This window comes from Hyaena hyaena, unplaced genomic scaffold, assembly GCF_003009895.1.
Source record: "Hyaena hyaena isolate Hyena2069 unplaced genomic scaffold, ASM300989v1 scaffold_25, whole genome shotgun sequence".
NCBI classification, from domain to species: Eukaryota; Metazoa; Chordata; class Mammalia; order Carnivora; family Hyaenidae; genus Hyaena; species Hyaena hyaena.
Genome location: NW_024080657.1, coordinates 6236683 through 6254248, shown reverse-complemented (window position 1 = coordinate 6254248; position 17566 = coordinate 6236683). Strand labels below are relative to the sequence as shown.

The window sequence follows — 17566 nt, the reverse complement described above, 5'->3', positions numbered from 1 at the left end:
AGTGAGATACCACTTTACATCTATCAGAATGGCTGAAATAAAACACAAGAAGTAGTATGTTGGCAAGGATGTGGAGAAAAGGGAAGCTTTGGGCACTGTTGGTAGGAATTCAAATTGGCGTAGCCACTCTTGCAAACAGTGTGGAGTTTCCTCAGTAAGTTAAAAATAGAATTATCATGTGATCAGTAATTCCACTACTGAGTATTTACCCAAAGAAAACAAAAATTCTAATTCAAAAAATTACATGTACCTCTTTATTGTAGCCAAGATATGGAAGCAACTCAAGTGTCCATCAGTCGTGAATGGATAAAGAAAATGTATTCACACACACAGAATAGAATATTGTTCAGCCATAAAAAAGAATGAAATGTGCCATTTGCAACAACATGGATGGAATTCAAGGGTATTATGTTAAATGGATAAGAGAAAGAATTATCATATAACTTCACTCAGACGTGGAATTTAAGAAAGAAAAAATGAAGAAAAAAGACAGAAAAACAGATTCTTAAATACACAGACTAACTGGTAATTGCCAGCAAGGAGGTGAAGTAAAGGGGATTAAGAATACACTTATGATGGGGCGCCTGGGTGGCTAAGTCGGTTAAGCGTTCGACTTCAGGTCATAATCTCATGGTTCATGGGTTCAAGCCCTGCATTAGGTTCTGTGCTGGCAGCTCAGAGCCTGGAGCCTGTTTTGGATTCTATGCCTCCCTCTGTCTCTCCTCCTTCCCTGCTCATGCTCTGTCTCTTTCTGTCTCAAAAATAAAGAAACTATTAAAAAAAATACACTTATCATAATGAACACTGAGAAACAGAATTGCTGGATCCTTACATTGTACAACTGAAACTAATATAACATGGCATGTTATACTTCAATAATAAATTTTTTAAAAAATATTTTATTCCTATATTTATAAACAAAAGATCTTAATAAACTATATTTTCTGGACTATTAAAAAGCAATGCATCCAAATGCTGTAATTGGATGTAAAGGTGATGTAGACAGGTGTCATTGAACTGAAGAAGTGCTTGTTCTGATGACAGACCCAGATGACAATGGTGCAGATGCCAAGTTCAAATGAAAGTGGCTGTAATATGTAGGAGTGGACAATTTATTTAAGTTACACTATCTTGTAACTTAACATGTGCACCACTTACTGGACAGTGTTCTAGGGTCTTTACATGATTTTAAATCATTTAATACTAATATTAACTGGGTACTATTTAATTACCCCTATTTTACACATGAGGAAACTGAGCCCTAGAATGTTAAGTAACTTACCCCGAAATCAGTAGTAAATGGAGGAGCTGAGATTTTAACTCAGATACTCTGGCTCTAAGAGTCTGTGCTCTCTACCATTGTCTATTTTAACATAATATGTTATGATACATGATTTCAAACTTGTATGTGTCATTAAATCTCGTCTTAGGCATTGTAGGTAGACATTTGACTAATTCATATACACCCTGAATATTTTATATATTAACTAGCCTCAAAACTTTTTGTGGGGTCTTCTACCTGGGAAATACTGTATTTCTAGGCACCAGGGGTTGACCAGCCTATCAGTTTATTTAATTGACCAACCTGTCTGTGGTCACCTGAATGCAAATATAATAAGCTTGTGAATTGTTGTGAATAATTTGTCAGAAGGGAACATTGAATAGAACCAGTCATGCATCAGGAGACCTCTAACTGGATGGCAGAGATGACTTGTATCATAACTCCTCAGTCTTCTGCTTCTACTTCAGCTACTCCAGGGACAGCCTGAGAGGAAGGTACTGCCAAGAATCTTTCCAATCCTAGTGATGCCAGCCCAGTGTAGAGGGTGATGTTTCCATGGATTATTCCTCTGGCTTGGCTGCTGGCCTAGGGTCTTGGGCCTTCAAAGTGAACACCCTGTTTTTGAATATATGGATTATTGTCTTTTACTTAATGAGGAAACAGGTTTATATGCTTTGATATGCTTTGAATACTATAGTAATTTGAGGTGGGAAAAATTATAGTTTAGTATAAATAGAGTTTATTTAATGAAAATTAAGATGGCTTTTGTGTGATTCCATAAAATACAGGGTTCAGTAATCTGGAAAATCCCAAGAATCCACTGTAGTCCCACTTGTGAATGTCTTAATGTGTATCCAGTGTGGAGGCCACTAGTCACATGTGACTATTGAACACCTAAGATGTGGCTAGTTCTGTAAAATTCACAAACGATTTTGAAGACTTACTATGACTGAAAAAAGTACGGCATCCATTAATAATTTTTATATTGGTTGCCTTTTGAAATGATTATAGATCTACTGGGTTACCTAAGCTAAATTATTAAAATTAATTTAAGCACCCTCCCCTGCTTTTTTTTTTTAACTTTATAAATGTGGCTACGAGAAAATTTAAAATTAACCTGTGTGGGTCCCATTATATTTCTATTATCCAACACTGTCCTACACTATCAGATTTTTAATGTTTTAATTTTCATTTTCGATTTTAGGAATAGAATTTAGTGATTTATCACTTACATATAACACCCAGTAATTATCCGAACAAGTGCCCTTCTTTTTTTTTTTTTTTAATTTTTTTTAATGTTTTATTTATTTCTAGGAGAGAGAGACAGAGACCGCGTGAGCAGGGGAGGGTCAGAGAGAGAGGGAGTCACAGACTCTGAAACAGGCTCCAAGCTCTGAGGTGGCTGTCAGCACAGATCCCGACGCGGGGCTCGAACCCACAAACCGCGAGATCATGACCTAAGCGAAAGTCGGACACTTAACCGACTAAGCCACCCAGGCGCCCCCAAACAAGTGCCCTTCTTAATGCCCATCATTCATTTAGCTCATCCCCCCTCCCAAGTCCCAGCCAGCAGCCCTCAGTTCTCAGTATCTTTTTTTAAATGTTTATTAATATTTTTATTAGTTTTTTTTTTTTACAAATAGTTTATTGTTAAATTAGTTTCCATATAACACCCAGTGCTCATCCCCACGAGTGCCCTCCTCCATGCCCATCGCCCCTCCCCCCTACATCCATCAGTTCTCAGTTTTTGTCAGCATTCAAGAGTCTCTCATGGTTTGCCTCTCTCCCTTTCCCCCACCATTTCCCCCAGCATTTCCCCCCTTCTTCTCCCCCTTGTTCCTCTGTTAAGTTCCTCCTAATCCTCCTATACATGCAAACATATGATATTTGTCCTTTTCTGCCTGACTTATTTCACTCAGCATAACACCCTCAAGGTCCATCCATGTTGCTACACATGACCAGATTTAATTTTTTCTCATTGCCATGTAGTATTCCATGGTATAGATTAAAAGCTTCTGCACAGCTAAGGAAACAATTCATAAAATTAATAGGCAACCAATGGAATGGGAAAAGATAGTTGTAAATGACATATCAGATAAAGGGTTAATATTCAAAATCTATAAGGAACTCACCAAACTACACGCCCGAAAAACAAACAACCCAGTGAAGAAATGGGCAGAAGATATGAACAGACACTTCTCCAAAGAGGACATCCAGATGGCCAACAAACATATGAAACGATGCTCAGCATCCCTCCTCATCAGGGAAATACAAATCAAAACCACACTGAGATACCACCTCACACCAGTCAGAGTGGCTAAAATGAGCAAATCAGAGAACTCTAGATGCTGGCGAGGATGTGTAGAAACTGGCACCCTTCTACACTGTTGGTGGGAATGTAAACTGGTACAGCCCCTCTGGAAAACAGTGTGGAGGTTCCTCAGGAAACTAACAATAGAACTCCCCTATGACCCAGCAATGGCACTGCTAGGAATTTACCCAAGGGATACAGTTCTCAGTATTTAAGAGTCTGTTATGGTTTGCCTCTCTGTTTTTGTCTTATTTTGCTTTCCCTTTCCCTGTGTTCATCTGTTTTGTTTCTTAAATTCCACATATGAGTGAAATACTATTTATCTTTCTCTGACTTATTTCACTTAGCATTATACACTCTAGTTCCATTCATGTTGCTGCACATGGCAAGATTTCATTCTTTTTTTAATGTTTGTTTGCTTTGAGAAAGAGAAAGAGAGGAAAGGAGGAATCGGGAGAAGGGCAGAGAGAGAGAGAGAAAGAGAGAGAATCCCAAGCAGGCTTCATGCTGTCAGGATGGTGCCTGATGTGGGGCTCATTCCCATGAGATCATGACCTGAGATGAAATCAAGAGTCAGATGCTCAACCAACTAAGCCACTCAGGATGCCTCAAGATTTCATTCTTTTTAATTGCTGATTAATGTTCCATTGTGTATATATATATATACCAAGTCTTCTTTATCCAATGGCCAGTCGATGGAAATTTTTATTGTGTCAGACATTCCTATTGAGGAATGTCTCTCTTTCATAATAACTAGCACTTATTGAGCACTTAGTGTGCTGAGCACTTAGTGTGCTACGCACTTGAAATGTTTTTCTCCTTTCTGGTTCACAGTAGCCCTATGTAGCATAGGTACCATGTGTTCCCTATTTTACAGACGGGAAAATTGAGGCACAAAGAGATTAAGTAATTTGCTTATAGTTGCAGAGAGTGTAAGTGGTAGAGAGAGAATTTGAACCCAGGAGCCCAGTTCAGTGGCTTAACTGATGACTTCCAGGCTTGCCACCTTTTGATACACTGACCTGGGACTTTCGTTCCTGGCTTGCTGTGCTCATTTGACCCTTTGAATCTCAGTTTCCTTAGTGAGGGGTAGGCTGCAGCATCCCTCAGGCCCCTCCAGTGCTGCTCTTCCCAGTGTTTTCTTTGTGTTGCTTTGGGGGCTGTGGGAGCATGTTGGGGCTGGAGTAGGCACTGTCTTTTACACCTGGCTGTCCAGTTAGTCCGGCCCTTCTTACCTGGTGGGCAGGGACACGGTCCTAAGTGCCCATCCCAGCTCTGCCACTAATCTGGGCCAGTTAGCTACTTTTCTCTGTGGTTCCCTGCATCCTTTTCTGTGAAGTAAGTCTGAAAGTAAGGAATCCAGGATTTTAGTCCTAACTCTGCCATTAACGTGCCCTGTTACCTCAGGCCAAGCGTCCTCTCTTTCTGGGTCTTATTTACCTTGCTGTAAAATCAGGAGTCAATTTCTTTGGACTCCAACAGTCTTTGATTTGTAATTTATGACCAAAGAGGAAAAGGATACATTTTTAAATGAAGGGATTAAATGCCACATATGTAAAGTAAAATGTCTGTGAAAACGTCTTTGGTCTTATCCCCTCATCTGTCTGCCTGTCTGTCTGTCTGTCTGCCTGTCATGGCACCTGTAAGGAATCACTGGATAGCGGCATTTGTCTTCAGGAGTGTGTGCAGATGGGCGCAGTAAGATCAGCCTCCCTGTGCTCAGAGCTGCAGCGATCCCCTCCATCCCGTAAGGTCATGTGCACATCTGCAGATTGTGCTTTCCCACACTGCTGATTGGTGAGACATTAGGTCACTTAGAGAAATCTCCCCTTTTTCTAAAAAAGTCTCCTGTCCTGCTTGCCTTCCTTAGTCCATACAGCTTTGCCACTGTGCCCTCTGCTGATACAGTGCCACTTCGGCTTTGGGAAGTGACCGTTGCTTTAGCAAACTGGTTTTTAAACTTTCTAGAATCTGCCAATGTCTTTTAAAAATGCTTCTTAGGAGGTTTTTATGCTATTGTAATTAGAGAAGGACACATATGTGAAATTTAAGATATAAAATAGATAATACATATTATTCATTTTAAATATATAATATATAACTTTATATAATTATACATATTATGTATAATATCTATTTAATAAAAGCAAAAATAATATAAAAACAGGGAGGGGGACAAAACACAAGAGATTCTTAAATATAGAGAACATTAAGTTCCTCCTAATCCTCCTTAACGGAGGACCATGGGGGAGTAGAAGGGTTTAAATAGTGGGGGAGAGGGAGGGAGGCAAACCATGAGAGACTCTTGAATGTGGAGAACAAACTGAGGACTGATGGGGGTGGGGAGGAGGGATGGGCATGGAGGAGGGCACTTGTGGGGATGAGCAATGGGTGTTATAGGGAAACCAACTTGACAATACACTATTAAAAAATAAAATATAGAGAACAAACAGCATTGCTGGAGGGGTTGTTGGGAGTGTGGCTAAATGGGCAAGGGGCATTGAGGACAACACTCGCTAGAATGGGCACTGGGTGTTATACGTTGGGGATGAATCATTGGATTCTGCTCCTGAAATCTGGTTGCACTACATGCTAACTAACTTGGATATAAAAATTTTTAAAAAATGCTTCCTAGGGCATCTGGGTGGCTCATTCGGTTGAGTGTCCAACTCTTGGTTTTGGCTCAGGTCATGATCTCATGGCTCTTGGGATCGAGCCCTGCATCAGGCTCTGCACTGACAGAACGGAGCCTGCTTGGGAGTCTCTCTCTTTCCCTCCCGCTTGTGCTCTCTTGCTCTCTTTCAAAATAAATGAACATTTAAAAAAAAGTGCTTCCTTTCCCAGTGCCTAATTGTGGCTCAGTCGGTAGAGCCTGTAACTCTTGATCTCAGGGTTGTGAGTTCCAGCCCCATACTGGGTGTGGAGCCTGCTTAAAAAAATGTTTCATTTCCCAAGCACGTTCATCGTCAAGAAAGCCAGGTTGTACGTTGTCAGAATTCTCAAAGCGTTACTTGTCATTAGTGAAGTAATTATAAAAGCTACAAATGAGCAAAAGTCTCCAATGTTCTTTGAGTCCTGAGAGTTCCTAAAGTTAAAATCAGATTTCTAGCTTACAAAAGCCTTGTAAACCAGAGTTGCTAAAACATTCAAGCACAATGAGTCTATCAGTTGGGGTTTAAGAAAGAACACAAAAACCACCCTGTATATTTCAGTCAGTAAGGTATTTAATGCAGGGTTTTAGAGGCCTGAACCTTTGGGAACCCTCGCATGTATGGTTAAGTGACTCCCAACAAGGGTGACCTCATACTCATTAGGATGGCAGTAATAACAACAATGATAATAAACAGAAAACAACAAACATTGGGAGGATTCCAAGAAATTAAAACTCTTATGAGTTGTTGGGAGGTATATAAAATGTTATAACTAACTCCTAAGGAAAAAAGTATGGAGTTTCCTCAAAAAAGTAAAAATGGAAATACTGTATCATCCAGCAATTCTACCAAAAGCAGGATCTCTGAGATATATTTGTACATCCATGTTTTTTGCAGCATTATTCAAAATAGTGCAGAAGTGGAAACAATTAAATGTCCATCAACAGATGAATGGAATAAAGAAAATATGTTGTATACATACAGTGGAATATTCCCGAGCCTTACGGAAATCCCGTCAGAGGCTACCATATCAATGAGCCTTGAGGACACTATGCTGAGTGAATAAGCCAGTCACAAAAGAGAAGTACTTTATGATTTTATTTATAGGAGGTGTCTAAAACAGTCCAGTTCCTAGGAACAGAAAGTAGTGGTTGCCAGGGGGAAGAGCAAGTGGAGAGTTGTGGTTCAATGGATGTAGTTTCAGTTTTGTACGTCAAAGAAGTTCTGGAAGTCTGTTGCATGATAGTGTGGATGTACTTAACACTACTGAACTGTACACTTAGAAATGGTTCAGATGGTAAATTTTATGCCCCATGTTTTTATCCCAATTAGAAGGAAGATGAGTTTCTAGGCTTGCAGCCCCAGTGATGTGTGAAAGAGCTTAGCAGGGTGGCTGTGATGCTGAGTACCCAGGCATGGTTTCCTTAGTGAGTGACTCTGTGCTCTTACGTGGAAGTGAGTGGGAGTGTGAACTTGGAAATGAGGCTGATGGGAGTTAGAATGCCAGGTCTCCCGGTAACTAGCAGTTTGACCTGGGGATGGCTTGGTAACCACTCGCTGGGAATCCCCAGGAGAACAAAAAGAGCAGAGGGCAGAGAGCAGGACCATAAATCCCTGTGCTTTGGGGCACAGCCAGAGGATTGGGTCTGATGAGGAGCTGGAGGAGCACATTCAGAGAGATGGGTGAGGAGCAAGTGTGCATTTCACCAGGAGCACCTGTCCTATGTCTCCCTTCCCCATAGAGGCTGGGGGCCCGGGTTACCCCTTCTTGGGTGCTATGGCTTCCCTTTCTATAGCCCCTAACTGTCCTTGCTTTCCTTTTCTGTCTTCTGCGTCACTCCTATGTTCTTTGCCTTAGAGACTGTACTAACTAGGTCTCAGAATTCCCTTGTCCCAGGTCATGCGTCTGCAGGAGAAGCTATATGTGATCATGCATTTAACACTCATCTCCCTCCATCAAATATATGTAGGAACAGGATTCAGCTTACCCATTCATAGCTAGCCATGTGTCCTCAGTCCGTAGAACTGGCTTTGGCCCCCAATGTGCCCTCAAATAATGTTAACTGACTTAGGAGACCATTGAAATGTTAAACTACTTGGAAGAGAAACAAAATCAGAGACGGCTGAGTCACAACCTGTGGTCCAGAGCACTGTGCCCAGGGGCCTCGGGAAGCCTGTGTCCTGGGCCTGCTGTGTTGCCGATCCACTGTGTGGCACGGAGCATGTTTCTTAGCTTCTCTGGGCCCCAGTGGCCTTGCCCACATAATGATGGGACCTGATTAAGTAACACCTCCACAGTTCTTTCTAACATCACACAAATTCCGTGTGTCATTTCTGCAGAATTTGTTCCATTACTGCAGTCACGGAGCTCATGACACAGTAGCAGGGACAGTCTGGAGTCCACGTGGGAGTGAGGTGTGGGAGACCGGAGTACATGGAGTGTGCCCAGAGAGCCACCCGAGTGTAGTTCTAACCTTCGAAAAATAAGTCTCCTTGTTTTTTTTTTCTCCCCCCCGGGTAGTGGCAACAATTAAGAGAGAAACTGCATTTAACACCTGTGCTGAATGTAATTGTTACCTGGTTTTGACCATTTTAAGCAAATAGCTTTACACACCTGATTTTAAAACTCTGTACCAATTTTTCTTATTTTGCAATATGGAAAATAATAATAGGTTATTTGCTTGGATGGAAAGACAATTTTCCTTTATTTGATAGGAAACTTCCGTAGCCTGTGTTGACTCTCTGTAGAGTTGACTTTTGGAAAGGCTGCCGGAAGCGTCCATGTACAGAGTTTATGGACGCTATGGCCAGAGAAACATGTGCAGAGGACCTTGAGCAAAGCTCTTTAGTTTTTCTGTGGCTCAGAGTTTTCTTTTTACCTATTGAATGAAGGTAACGGAATTGGAGGATGTGGAGATTAAAGGAGATAACGTATGAAAACACGGGACAAAATGCTTGGTGCATGGGCACATGGTAAGTCCTCTCCATCACCCACATTCACCTCCTTCCTGTTCTCTCTCAGCTGGGACCCATTGTGGGGGGCGCTGCGTTAACCTGTTTCTACTGAAGGGAAAGGGAAACACCAAGGCCTGAACTGTGTGTGTGTGTGTGTGTGTGTGTGTGTGTGTGTGTGTGTGTGTGAGAGAGAGAGAGAGAGAGAGAGAGAGAGAGAGACAGAGAGAGACAGAGACAGACACACTAGATGGTATGTGGTATGGCTGTGACTCTAACCACCCCCAGCTGACCACTTTGCAGACCTTAGGCCATTTATACTAAGAGCAGTTGGTGGTGGTCTTTTGTCCTTTGTGTGTGTGGAAGCCCGGCAGGAGGTTTGAGCTCTGGCCTGGGGTGGGAAGGCCTGTACAATGTCAGGAGAACCAGACTCTGCTTGCAAAGGGTACTTGACTACAAGGGATGGACAAGAGCAGAGGTGAGGGGACGTGTCCCCTGCAGACTGGAGCACCTCAGCCAGGTGGCTGGAAGGACTTTCTGAACCCACTCAACTCCCCTACCCTTTGGACTCTGCAGTGCTCCCTCGCCCATCTTCTCTGCCTTGGAGAGAGAGCAGGAGAGGTGCGGCTGGACCCCAGCAATGCCACACCATACGGAAAGAGTCACCTGTGACTCAGACCTGAGGTTTTATGTCATCTTCCCTGCCCCACTCTGCTCTTTAGGCAAATCCAGCTCATTTCATTTCTGTCTGTGACCTGTAGGTTATAATTAGGGGATGGAAGAGGAGATGAGGCTCTTGCTACCTGTGATATGTGTACTATTTTCATCAGATTTAGGAAATGACTTTAACAAATCTGAAGGCTTGTAGGACTGGGTCCTCTTGATTTTTTCTAAAATTACTCATTAATTCATGAGCATTTGGGACCTAAAGTCAAACTTCTTTTGGGTTTCACTTCTCTTTTCAAGGGGAGGTAAACATTGCAGAGAGTGAGCCCCAGAAACCTAGACTGTGCTTCCCTGTCTCCTGTCTGTATAATCACCAACTGGGCTAACTGTACTTGGGTAGAGGTGTGCCCTTCAGCAGGGGTGTGAACCCTGAAAGTCAGCATTCTCTAGTGTAGACTCAAGGAATTCGATCCCCTCAGGAGTTTCAGCTCCCGTAAGCACTTAGGATTTAGAAAATTTTAGGATTGTGCCCACTTCTTTTCTGCCAACGCAAATGCAGGACCTCAGGCTTTGCTAGAGCCTAGGCCCTGCCACATGGCACCATGGACGCAAGTTGGGGTTTCTAGCCCACGTATGCACGTTTGAGCCCTGGCTCTACTCTTCACCAGCCTGTCACCATGGATGGCTGAGGACCTCTCTGAATCTTTTTGTGTGTGAAATGGGCATGGGAATACATGTCTGCTTCGTCCTGTTATTGTAGAAAGACCGTCAAGAGAGTGGAGGTGAGCATGCTTTGAGAATTCAGGCTAGTTGTATGGGTTCAGTGTTGTGACCTTGAGGAGCTGGAATCAGGCTTCCTGTTGCAAACACACAACGTGTTCTCCGCTAAAGAGGCCACCCCCTGCTTACCCACCCGGCCCATCTGAGGGTGGATTAGAGCTGTTGTGGCTGTAAACCCAGCCAATACGGGTTGTAATATAGTAAATTATCACTTGTTTTGCAGTCTTGACGAGAAAAATAAATGCAATTACACTCATGAATGTTGAAAAATGAAGCAAAGCAGTGTGGATCGGCACATTTAAGGTGCTTTTCCAAATGAAAAGCTGTGTACAATGAATGCTAATGGGCTCCCTCCCTCCTACTCCCTGGCATATAGTGTAAAGTGATCTTTGTGAATTAAGGAAGTAGCTGTGCCAAGTGCCCCGGGCGCAGGACAGGGCCCTGAATGGCCCCCACTATAGGAGACCCAGCGAACAGACCCCGGTTTCTCCTCTTAGCTGAGGATGCAGAATAGACCCAGTTTCCTAAAGCAGGTACTTGAGTGATCTCAATGATGCCTTGCTGGTTATGGAACGGGCAGGTTGGCTGCAGTTCTTCTGGCACTGTGCCCAGTGAACAGTCTCTGAGCACCTACTGTGTGCCAGGCACGATGCTGGCATCTCACACACCCTGTCTCTCCTAATCCGTGTCCTCTGTCACCAAGGCCTAACAGGCAAGATGGAGCCCCATGGAGGCCACTAGCAATGTGGGACTATTAAGTACTTGGAATGTGGCCAGTCCAATGCACACCACATCTCAAAAGTTTAGTACAAGAAATATATAAAATATCTTGTTAATTTTTTATATTAAAGTGTTGAAAAGATAGTATTTTAGATATATTGGGCTAAGTAAAATACACTAATAAATTTCTCCTATTTTACTGTTTTAGACCTCGATACTAGCAAGAGGAGAACCATAAACACATGGCATGCACTGTATTTCTATTTGACGTCACTGATGCAGCCCCTGCCTACCTCTTCTTGTTCTCTGCCACACACTTTGCCCCCTTGCTGGTAGCCCTCCTGCCAGCTGTTCAGCCATACCATGTTCTTTCATGCCTCAGGGCCTTTGCACTTGCTATCATCCTTTCTCAGAAGGCTCTTCTTCGGCTTTTTCTCAGATGTAACCTTCTGTGAGAAATAGTCTCTGACCATCCTTTCTAAATACATCTTTGCTCCTTTCAAAACACTTGTTCTTTCCTAATTGCTATTTTAACATTTAGGTATTTTATTTGTGTATCTGTTTCTTCTGAGAACATTAGTGTTGAGAACCCGTCTTTTCGTTTTTTTTTTCTTCTCTGTATTAATCTCACTGCCTTCCAAAGCAATTAGCAGAAAGTAGGCGCTCAGTTTTTTTCTTAATGAACGAATGTTTAAATGTCACAAGGGACAAAATATTTTGATCATACTGAGATATTGAGAGACATTTGGAAATACTTAATGGCGGATCCTAATTTATCAGTCAGTCTTTAAAGAAGGTCTGGGTGAGAAGCATATGGTATATGAAGAATTTAAATGGAGAGAGTTTGATGAAATAGAGGTGGGATTGTGATTAAGGGAATTAATAAAGAATGGGGAAACACTCAAGGGCTGTCAGCAGTGGGGAGCTGTTACTACCCCCAGGGCTGAAGGGCGGCGGTAGTAAATGGTACTGTAAGACTGCCTGACGAGGTGCAGAGGAGCACAGCTCCCTACTTCCACCCTCTAGTATTCTGCTAGTACTCGCCACCAGTCCAACTCAGCCTGAGGCAGCGGGTAAGGGAGGCTGGAATATGCAGATCACGGAGGTCAGACTCTCAGGAGCAGGGTGGGGAACCATCTGGAAGGCGAGTGCGGTGCCCAGAGAACTGTCATCCTGAAAAGGCATGGGAAGCTATTTTCTGACTGTGTTACAGCATGTCTGTTCCCAACCAACAACCTATATCCTCCAGATACAAGGATGCACATGATCACTATGATTCTTTAACATTCATTCAGGGATTTCTAGTTACCGAATTGGGAGGATAATTACGGCGAAGGAAGAGAGATAAGGTCATTATTTGTGGAGGATATTATCTACTAAAATTCCAAGAGAAATAAGTGAAAAACTATTAGGGCCTCTTAAGAGTCCAGCAAGGTGACTAGTTAGGGAATAAATATACAAAATCAACATTTTCCTAAATCCTAGCAATAACCAATTAGAAAATATAATTTTAAAAGGGTTCATTCTGTAAAAGGAACAAAAATAGAAAAGGCTGGGGAATTAACTCAAAAGGCAGTATAAAGGACCTTTAGAAGGAAACTATAAAGCAAAACTGAGAAAATAAGTAAATGGATGTTATCTTATTCCTGGATGGGAAGACTTGATATTTTAAAGCTTGTCAATTTAATTTTATACATATAATGTGAATTACGATAGACATGTATGAGCAGTGTTGAAAAATTGTTTTAAAGTTTGTATGGAAAAATGGTCATGGATCATGAAGCAGATACCAAAAGAGAATGATGGGGGAAGATTTCTGAGTTTTAAAAGTATGTCTTGGAATTATTACAGTCCAAATAACATATACCAGTCCAAAAAACGATGAATTCTAGGTCTGTGACCTATATCATGACACTTCCCAGAGTATCCATTTTTCCATTCTTAGCATGAGAAAATAAATAACCTTGCTTGGTAGTGTGGCTGTGAGGGTCATTTAGGAAGAATGGCTTGGAAAATGGCTTTGGAGCTGTGGAATCCTGGGATGGTAGTGTGTATCCTTTCTTTCTTTCTTTCTCATTTTGTTTATTTATTGGGGCGCCTGGGTGGCTCTGTCAGTTAAGCGTCCAACTTCAGCTCAGGTCATGATCTCATGGTTTGTGAGTTCAAGCTCCACACTGGGCTCTCTGCTGTCAGTGCAGGGCCCACTTCAGATCCTCTGTCCGCCCCCCCGCCCTTCGGACCCTCTCCTGCTTGCGTGCACACACTATCTTTCTTTCTCAAAAATAAACATTAAAAATTTTTATGTATTGAGATAGCATGTGTGCGAGGGTACACACAGGGGGAGGGCAGAGAGAGGGAGGCAGAGAATCCCATGTTGGCTCCACGCTGTCAGCTCAGTCTTGCAAATTGTGAGATTACAACCTGAGCTGAAATCGAGAGTCAGACACTTATCTGGCTGAGCTACTCAGGTGTTCCTGTATTCTTGATTCATTTGGGGCCTCAGACACATTTTGCTGCCTTCTCCCCCCCCCCCCCCCCCCCCCCCCCCCCCCCCCCCCCCCCCCCGAGCCCCTTGGACATCATCTACTGGGACACTTTCTCCTCTTTCTGCTCCAGGAGGGGTAAAGATGAGAGAGCTTTGAATCTTTGCTGAGGGTGGATTTTCAGCTTTGCTCAACAAACAGTACAACCACACACAACAGGACTCAGGCCACATATTGGGGGTGACAAAGACTCTTCCTTGACCAGACTTCAGTTAGGTTCCTCTGGTCCCTCTTCTTGACTGGGCCTTGAGCTTGCCCCCATATCCTAAACCTCCTCTCCTCATCCTGTTTTTGGCCTACTTACCCCAGTTGTAGCAAGACTCCCTAACCCTTGCTATCTGATCACCCCGTCTTGCCTTCAGCAAGATTCCTGTTAGGTTAGCAAGAAAATCCCCTCTATCCTTGACATCTTCTCTTAGAATTTTCCATCCACTGACCCCCTCACTCTGCTCCTTAGCCACAAATCTCCAACTATCTTTGCTGTATTCAGAACTGAGCCTTATCTCTCTCCCCGTTGCACTGTCTCTATTACAATAGTCTCGATTAAATTCTTCCTTACCATTGTAACAAGTGTCAGAGTAAATTTTTCTTTCACAGTGGTTACCATGGTGAGTAAATCCCAGCTTGCCCAAAGGGAGCTTTGGGTTTAATGGATGGACAGATAGGCGGGCCCAAGATCAGCTGCATGGAAGAGAAGCTCAGTCATTTATTAATTCAACAAATACATAGTGAGAACCTATTATAATATACCAGACACTGAAGGTACAACTGTGAACAAGATGTTCTAGCTCCCACCTTCATGAGGCCCACAAAATGATGAAACAGATACATGACAAAAACAAATGTATAAACAGAAGCAGCACAGAGGGGTTGGTCAGTCACATTCTTTATCCGTAGTTTTGTTGGGGAAGAGGAGGTTCAGGTGAACAGGAAAAGCTTCCTGCAAAAGATGACATCTGGGCTGGGTCTTTGTTGAGTTCAACCATTGCTTGTGTCCACAGGTTTAGAGCCTTTTAAGCACATTTGTGAATATGTATGATGTTGGGTGTCTCAGGAGCTAGCCTATGATGTGCAGACTGCGGGAAGGAAGACAGCTGAGGTTTCCAGAGGCAGCCCATCTGAGACACGGATGGAGATTATCCTAATAGGATTTCACAAAGACCACTTAGCAGTCGCTGAGCTTGAGGGAAAAATAGTTATGAGCTGAGAGGGTGGAGAAATAGCCAAGAATCTGGCAACTCTGCAAAAGCTTGTAGAGAAAAGCTGACAGCCAACAGACAGAACAAGATGATGCTTGCAAAAGGTTAGAAGAATAGACCAGAGGAAAAAAAGTATACTGAGAGATATGAATGGAAATGGAAGCACATTATTATAACTTGGGAACATGCATTAAGATAATTCCAGCTCTGAGAAGGAGAAGAGCCAGGATTTATTCATTGTAGCAGTTCACACTGTCGGGGATCTCCTGGAAGGTGATGTAGGCAGTGGAAGGTGAGAAGTCCCTGGGAAGAAAGCATGTATGGATATACAACACCACAAGCAGAATTGAGATAGCTAGACCTAACCCTTCCTCTTCAGCTATGGGAGGAAACAGATGCAGAGAAATGCTGTGACCTACCCAGAGACACACAACATAGAAAGTACTAGAGCTAAGAAGTTGGAACCTTGTACATTGCTAGTGGGAATGCATTGTTGTGCAGCTGCTGTGGAAAACAGTTTGGCAGTGCCTGAGAACATCGAACATAAAGTTAGTATCTGATCCAGAAATTCCACTTCTAGGAATATGCCCAAGAGCACAGACATTTTATTCATTTTGTTGCACTCAGCCACTGCCTCTGTCTTACATTCTTTCTCTCTTCTCCCTCCCTTCCCACTCCCTCTTCTTTCCTATTTATATATACTGGGGAGAGTTGGGATCTGAGTTGTAGCTTTGCCACTTAGTAAATATAGGAGCTTGGTTTCACTGTCATGTTGTTGATTGGGACTAGATGAGGGTCCTTTCAGCCCTATAGTGTGTATATTCTTTACACACTGTCCCTGCATATGTTCAGGAACTGCAGGTCTGGTGTCAGTGAGGGTACAGTCCTCTATTCAACATGTACATTCCCAGCCTTGAAAAGTCTTCATGTCCTCTGACTTCTTCATTGCTTGTCCAGGGAGTTCTTAGCCTTTTCAGTTCCCATAGGATTACAAAACAGTTGTTTCTGTTTCCTGGAGCATCTCTTCTTCAAGAGTGAGGTTTTTTTTGTTGGTTTGTTTGTTTTAACTGTTTTTGCGTGTCAAACCTACATTGGGGTGACACAATATTCATTTAAGTTTTAATTGGGCCAGTTATGTGGTAGTGTTATTTGATCCAGATTGGGGACACTGAATTTTCTTTTGCTACTCTTCCTTTGTATTTGGACACAGTTTGATTTCCTCTCTCATTAAGGGAAAGAGCCAATGGGGACATAGGATGCTTGTCTCTGGTCTCTAACTTTATCCAAAGTCTTACACTGGGTCCAGTTCTGCTGACCTGATAATGGATCCTGTTTCAGGATGCAGGACTTCCCCTGAAGCTTCTGTTGCTTATGAGTGAGTCATTGTGCTTTCATGAAAGGTCGTTCTGTTTCATAGACATATGTTTTTTTACTGTTCTAGGTCTGTGCACTGTCTTTCTTTGCCCATTTGAACCCTGATATGCTATAACTGGTTTCTGCCTGACAGGCCATTCTGGGGTGGGATTTAAGGAAAAATGTAAATTCCTAGTGGGGAAAATAAAATCCATTTGGGATGGCTTACATGTATCCCATGGTTTGCCAATGCTTTCCGGTTTATTCCCTTCAAATTGGGAGCTGTCTCTGAGATTTTCTGTTTATGTGGCATTTATTCCCTCCAACAGCACTGTTCCATTTGGAAAGAGAAGATGGTTCTGGATTCTTCTTCTTTCATTTGGGTCCAAGATGACACTTAAAACTTATAGAATAAGGTTAGGGCTCTCTCTGTATTTCAGCATTAATAGTATATTCTTTGCTCTTGTTACTACTTTTTGTTCATTTCAGTCAACTTTGGAGATGGAGTTTCTGTGAAATCGTACTCAAGCCACCATATTTTCTGAAAAATCTGGCACTCTTTGCTATGCTGTGTGATTATAAATACACCCTTGCACAGTCGGTATGACATACTCTTATTAGAAAAGGCTTTCAATGACCATTTCACTAAATGGCCTATTTATATGTCAAGAACATTATCGGATATGTGTTTCTAGAAGAAAAGACTAACAACAAACAAGACTGAGGTCCAGACTACCAAAAAGATACTGTAGGGCCTTCCTGAGCCCCCTTCCCCATGTGTTTATGTCAGGTTGCCACAGTAGGTCTCAAAGACGAGTGCCTAAACTAGGCAGTGGGATTAGGTTTTCAGGAGATAATGCTCTTGTTTTCAATTCAAGGTCTTAATTTTATTGAAGGTGTGGCTGCTGTTATTGGTGCTGGTATAAATGATCTAATTTAATTTAATTTGCTTCCTTGCAAAGAAGGCTATCCCTTGTCCAGCTGCTGCTCTGGGCGTAGAGGGAGCAAGCAGGATTGGAGATAAGCTCTGAACTTTATCAGACCTCTCCTAGGTTTATGCTAATGAGCAATGCTTAGAGATTTCAGAAACTTGTTTCCTAGTGATTACT

At 42.5% G+C, this 17566-nt stretch overlaps 1 protein-coding gene across 1 annotated transcript in view; it reads left to right on the top strand.

Annotated features, from left to right (window-relative positions):
• PTPRT (protein tyrosine phosphatase receptor type T) overlaps positions 1 to 17566 on the top strand; it is an 803437-nt gene that overhangs the window by 27853 nt on the left and 758018 nt on the right. The gene's annotated exons all lie outside the window — the stretch shown is intronic.